This window comes from Homalodisca vitripennis, chromosome 4 (assembly GCF_021130785.1).
Source record: "Homalodisca vitripennis isolate AUS2020 chromosome 4, UT_GWSS_2.1, whole genome shotgun sequence".
Taxonomy (NCBI): Eukaryota; Metazoa; Arthropoda; class Insecta; order Hemiptera; family Cicadellidae; genus Homalodisca; species Homalodisca vitripennis.
In genome coordinates, this window is record NC_060210.1 from 150,778,672 (window position 1) to 150,786,041 (window position 7,370).

Sequence of the window (7,370 nt, forward strand, 5' to 3'; positions counted from 1 at the left end):
AGGCGTAAAGAACGTTAATCAGTTCGCTACTGTTGGAAAAAGCCTCAATCAGGATATACTCTATGTAGGATGTGAAAGATAAGGTATGCTTGGTCACTAACACACTGAATTTATAATGGTAGATGGTAGAGTGATTGTTCCTGAGGTGTAAAGATATTTTTTGGTATAAACGAGTTAAGTAAGTGCCCAAGTTTCAAATAGAATATGAAGTAAGTCCGAGTTACTTAAATAACCTAGAACATCTTATGATTTAGGAGTATTAGAAGAATTAAAGTACGATTATTAACGTACAAGATGCGTTATGGTTACGCCATATTGCATGTCGCATAGTAGTCTTCGATATAGATAATATTAGTGACACCGCATGCACCTTTCAATCATTAATATGTTTCTTATATACGTACCATATGTATCTATGGTCATAGTTGCATTATTACAATACAAAAGTATAACAATGAAAGCACACAGTAAAATCAACTTTTAATAAATACCATTCATGGAGAGATGATTACAAAATAGTGATCTCCCTTTGACCAGTACCCAGATACCACCAATCAAGGGAGACCCTAAGGTCAGATATCAGCGTTTATAATAACTGCAAATTAGGTGACCATTTCACTGATAAACGAACCGCGCTGTAGACACTAACTCATAAACATGACTAATCACTTATCAAGATTTGCTTTGTTACACTGGCTTTAAAAGGTTCAATTAATCAAGAGTTGTTTCTGTAGTGTCATGCAGATTATTATGGGTATAAATTGTTTGAAGAGCGTATTGTATTGCTTATCGTCGGTATACGTTTAGTATTATCTTATTTTTCCAGTTATGTTGAACTTTAGTAGTTTTTAGTTTTAATGATAGTGTGCATTTATGAATGTTTGGAAATTTAACTTCCTGGAAACAATTCTAACTCATTATGTTACCTACTGTTATAATATACACGTATTAGTTTACTCTCAATAATATGATTTTACTTACATTTGCCCCAGAAGGGTTCACTTTTGGTTACTTCAAGATTACCTGCACTGGGTACAGAAACATCGAAGAGTTCCTTACATCTCAAACATCGCTATGGTTATCAAATAGCGGCACATTAATAACCGTAAATGTTGAGATATTGGGATGAAAGGGTAGATTGATAGGGCTGAAAAAGAAAGATGACTGATGGTGGATTTATTTAGTACAAGACGTTAGGCAGTTGCTAGTCTAGACATAAGAGTTGCTACTCTTGGCTGAAGTGACTGGAGACGATGAAACATTGCTTGCCCCCCATTCTTCTAAGTTGACATGATTGAGATATAATGCCCGCAAGCTTTCCTCATGGAACTTAGCGAAGGCAACCCTATCCCCAACCTCAACCATCCTGAATATTCTGTCACTCCGGAAGCAAGCACAAAGTCCTTTGTGCAATGAGGGAGACAAAGACGCAAATTATAAATTGTGAAATCACAGAAAATATTAACACTCTCAGCCCCATGTGAAGATTCACAGTAAAGATATCTAGTTTGTTTTTATAAAATAGACGTCCGGGGCTGAAAAGTAAATAAATACGCATAAAGTTCAAAATCCACTGGAACAAATTTAATCATTACTGTAAAGGTGCGCACTACAGAATGGATAAAGATTCAATATTACGAACCCTCCTGAATGCAGTCCCGTATTTTAAACTTAAAACTTCACCTCATCCTGAGCACGAACATTTCAATATTGGTACTAAAATGTCTATGCTTGGCAACATAATGATTTAATTAGGGTTTTTTACCTTGAGACAACTGTATATATTTGAGATTACTACTGCAATAAATATAAAGTTAAAACCTTATAAATAGTAAAGTGATGATGAACCTTAAGGTAATATTATAAAACACTATTTTTCCCGGTTTCATTTCATGTTATTGGACCGTGGTTGATAGAATTATATTGCTTCATTACTTAACATTAAATATTCAAATACGAATCGTTAAGAGGATTACAAATTTTGTATTTAATGTCATTAACGTAACGAAATAACTGCATTAGAGGATCTACAAACATTTTGCTGTCGTCAATACCGTAGTAATAATCAGGATAGAGGAGATCAGTAATAGAAGCTAAATAATTGACGACATCAGATTTACTGTAAGTTTAATCTATACAATCAACAGTTTAATTGGCAAATATTAAATTACATTAGCATAATGAATCAATCATCCTATGTGATTTACCATTATGACACTTTCAATTTAAGCCGTAATATTATTAATTCATATTGCTTGGTCAAAGTATATAATCGGATTGCAATACTTTCACTTTTAACATTTGAATGACCGTCAACCATGGTATAAGGTAGTGTGCAAATTAATACAGATTTAAGAGGCAGGCATAACGCTTATTTGCACAAAAATTAAAATAGTAATATCGGTGAGTGACATATAGAAGGTAGAATTACGCCACACAAGGTGTAACAGATTTTGCTAAGGTTGCATGCAAAAAGACAACCATACAAGCAAGTAGATTAAAAAATGACACATTAAGGAACTCATCCTTGTAGATATAAAGGTTTATAGCAAAAGTTAAAGCATAAATGAAATATTTCTCGGCATATCCTGTCACATGATGCATTCAGTTTTTTTTCAATTAACTGGGTTTCATATTAGTGTTTAAATAATGAAAGTCATCACAACATGTCACTATGAAATAATGCTATATGCGGTAGGAGAGTTAAGCTGCATGTGTAAATATGTCATCTACATGTTTGAATCTCATACGGGTGTATTGAGATTGTTTACACATTTATTTACTGTGCTATTTCCTCGTTGTCATTATGGTTACCCATAAGAATAATGCAAACATATTCACTAACGCTCAGCCAAATTCCATTGAGTGACGTGCACCATAACTCAACTCAGTATTCCTCATATAGAAGTGAAGTTTCATGCACAATCAAAAGTTTCCGGGTCAGTTCGCCTTTGAGATAGCGTGCGGACAGACATACAGAAATGAAATGTTTCCAGCCCCGTGATATGAATGAAATGTTTCCACTGATAGGCTTTGCTTAACCTTCTCCAATTACGTTTATGGAAGAAGTTTGACCCCTGTCCCAATACAGAGACTGTATGAAGAAAGGCAGAATTCGTACAAGGCATTATCAAGACATTGGTACATTAACTATCGCACATAGGCAAGGACTTCATATATTTGCACATAAAATTCGTAATTGCATTATCATCTGTAAAAGAACATTAACATTTTCAGATACAGTTTCACAGCAATAAAATATATCAGAAATCTATCATAGCGTTAAAATAACATATGTTGACAACTTAAAACTATACTAAAACATTAGATGTTGAAACAATTCTTCCCGTGAATCCTGTCATGCTAAGAAATAATTATTTAGGACAATATATTATCCCCTCCCGACTAGTTCATCTGATACCTGTTATTAACAACAGAGTACACGGGTGTCAACAAGTTCCTTAACCGAACAGTAAGCCTTTTTAGTTAGGTTTTTTTGAAATTTAATTTTAAATGCATATACTGTTAACTATTTATAATAAATATGTAATTTATAATTTTATACTCGCATACCCGAGGATTATTTTAAATAATTTTAAGCAATTTTGGTCCAGGACGGAAAATCTTCTGGAGCCGTTTTTTTTTAATTGTGTTTGTTTACTATTTTGAAAAAAGTAGAAACTCCACCATATTACAAACTCAGAATATGCCAACAAGAAAATGTGACAAAGAATCAAACTGTTCAAGCATTCGCATTCTAATGCCTTTAGATCTCGGACTCTACGAGCTTCGGTCGTTATTGCGGCGATGAAATTTATGAAGTCCTTTACATAATTATATTTTTGTTTTTTAAATCCAAGTTTTCAATGATGACTGTTCGTTAACATATACTGAAGCAATGCAAATGGTTTTTGCGTTAAAACTAAGCTCCTTGATGTGTCCTAGCGTATATGTAAGCTGCTTAGATTAAGCTAGCGAAACAGTAAGAGAGTGCCAGAAGCTGTCATCGTTAACGTGAGATTGTTGTGTATAATTTGATGTGTATAACAATCAAACGTAATAGCTGGACCATCCGTAGAGGAGTAATGCAATTAGGGGAGGTGTAACGGACCAGAATTAATGCCCCAGACCGGCGCTACGCTGCGCTCACAAGCGTGCTCAGCCCTAGTCAGACAAACTGTGCGGTTTACTGATTTAATACCCCTTGATGTGGTAAAGAATTTAAAGCGTTCATCCTATATACACATCCAAGTGTGAATAAAGTAACGTAAATTCTCATAATGTTTCAACCATTGAAATAAATTAATAAATCACGCTCAATTGGTTGCTTATAGCTTGTTTTCAAGCAATTTGGATTTATTATTTTCTCAAAATTATAGAACGTAGACCTCTTAATTGTGTATTTTAATGTGAAAACACCGCATTATACAACACATAATAAATTATAAAATATAGTGCCGTTGTGGTTAGTACGTTTTGTACTTAAAGTTTAGAAATTTTTTTATTTATATTCTTCAGCAAATATAAAGTTCAGATAAAGAGTAAAGTTAGTTTTGAAATCATTATCATTTCTGAAAATCAGAGTGCGTAAAAAGTTATAATTTGGAACATTAGCACCCATTTTGTGACCCATTTACAGTCATATAATTAAACACTGAACCAGAAGGAACTTACAAAAGGATTGGCCGGGTTTAGTGAAACTGTGATGGATTACTCAAACTATTTTTCGAATTTCAAGAATTAGCATAGCCCTTTTAGGAAAAATATAAACTTACGGATATTTTTATCTTAAATTTATTAGTATATGTAGACACTTTAACCTAATATATATGCAGTTTTTAGACAAAATTAATTAAAATATATAAAACTAAACATGTATTCATGTTTAAGACTAACTTACAAAAAACTGCTGTTATGATGATAATTTAAAACCTAGTATGTTAGTACGAGACGGCCTGCCATCTGGAAGACTTACAAAATTACTAAAGTGATACAGCTGCTGTTGCAGCTGTGCAAAGGTGTGATTTTAAAACCACTTGTGTGCTTACATACAAATGGTTTTAAAATTGGTTGGAACTTATGGTACTCGTAGTTATTGTATTCACCATTATTGCTCTCATGCGTGTTGTTCCATCACGTAGCTCTTATTATGTAGTGCCAAAACGTTTTCAACCAATCTTCAAAACATTATACATACTACCAAAAAACACATACCGAACATATTTGGTACGTTTTTGGTTGTTTGAAATTTTGGTTGTGTTGATTGTTAGTGTGTTAATTTTATGTCACATACAAAAACATATGTAAGAATATATCTGTAAGATGTTTTCAAGTTAGCACAATAACTAATATCTTTTTTCAATTTTTTCTATCTTCTACTACGATGCATTACAACAAAAGTTTTACTTTCGAACATTGCAGAACCACCAAATTTAAACGTTAAGGACTATAAAAGTGTAGGGGTAAAAAGTATTTAGATATTCATGAGACTAAACAAACACTACTAAATGTTGGTCCCTGTTTAATGCGGAGATAAAAATATGCTACAAATGCACTTCTCACACATTTAACTGAATTAAGATAGCTAAAGAAGTGCATATGGTTTCGACCACATTGTTATCTGATGCCTACATACCTGTTCAAACAGTTATTTTAAACTCCTAATATATGTATGTTTGCAATAATTGATACGTAACCACGTAACATTGTTGTGATAATGAAGCACACTCCGCGTGAGTACGTTGTAAGTACAAGCGACAGGATGGCGAGAGGTACGGCTACATGTAGCTATGACCAGTCCGCACGTGTGTCGATACTGACCTACCGCACTTGACCGACAACCTGGCCGCTGTTCCCGGTTATTTCGATCTCGCCTGGCCGAGGACGGGTGAAAGCACACGTGGTCACGGCGGAAGCCGCGAGTCCCTGACTGGGTGCACGTGCGCTCGCATACAGGTTCTGAGTCATTCATGTCATTTTTAAAATGTAATTAAAACTTACAGACTAAACTTAAATTAATGGTTTAATCGTCTGAAAAGTAATCAGAATTGGGCCGTTTGAACTTAAAAAATGAAGTGTTTAAACAACTTTGAATTATGTCTTTTGGGTGCGGTAATAATAATACATAATTAAAGTATAAAGTTCTCGTCTGTCATTTGAATTCGTGATATAAACTTAAATTATACAATCGACTAAAATGTTATAAGAATTAGGATGTTTGAACTTAACACTTATTTCACTTACACTTAATCACACATATTATTCCCTTAAATTATTTTATTTAGTGCAAAATTTTGGGTCCCATGAGCTCAAATAACCCTGTGAATATTTCTGGATAAAATATTTACTATTAAACCTTACAGTTCATTTTCAATGTGAAAAGATTTATATTTATTTTGTTTAGTTTATTATTGATGATGAATCATATGAAGGAATGACAGGTGATCGGACATTTACCGTAGCCAATGTTTCAATAAACAGAACACTATGTTTCGAGAACTGGAATTTATCATCTTCTTCAAGTACCACAAAACCTTAAGGTTTTAGGTCAATACTGAAAAATAAATAGATGAATCAATGTATTGCAAGTGGTACGTCAATGTTTGGCAAGAGAACAAGTTGTAAGTCAAGAAGCTTAATTGTTTCCAATCCTCTAAACGTAATGTTATATTTTTTGAGATGTAACGAAGGCAAATATACGAGGACCTATTATACTTTCCAAATAAAGAGATTACAAAAATGTAAAATGCATTTTGTAAAAGACACCTTTTGTATAAAGGTGTCCTGTCAGTTTTATGTAGCTACCATTGATTTATGCAACAATATTCTCTCTACGTAATTAATTTATTGTATTTAATTTTGTTATTTAACCTCATGCTTTAAGGGTATTTACGCCTGAAGATGGACACAGATGCTAATTCTCGATACGTAAGGGTTATCTTACGGGCAAAAACGTTATGCGTTTTTTACTTTCAGTAAAGTTTTGCTCAACATAATCTACTGTTATACATTATTACAATTCATAAAATGCTCCTAAAATTAGAGAACCACACACTACGTGTGAATCTCCACGCGGTTGGTGTATCGTAAGAGTCGGCTACCTGGTGCAATCGTGACAGTCTGTTGCAATTCTGCCTGGAACACTCATCACTCCAGTGATCAAAACTGGTGTTATTATTTCGTCACTATTATTAGCTATATAAAAGGGATTGGATTCACATTTTTTACTATCACGTTTACATTCTTTCATATGTATACTCACTTACGCCAAAGGGCTTGTTTAGTGAAAGCGGTAGTGACAACTGACTTCAGACAACATCTAAAAGGAGCTGTTACTGTGTAGACTGAGTGGCCTGGAACTATATCTCACC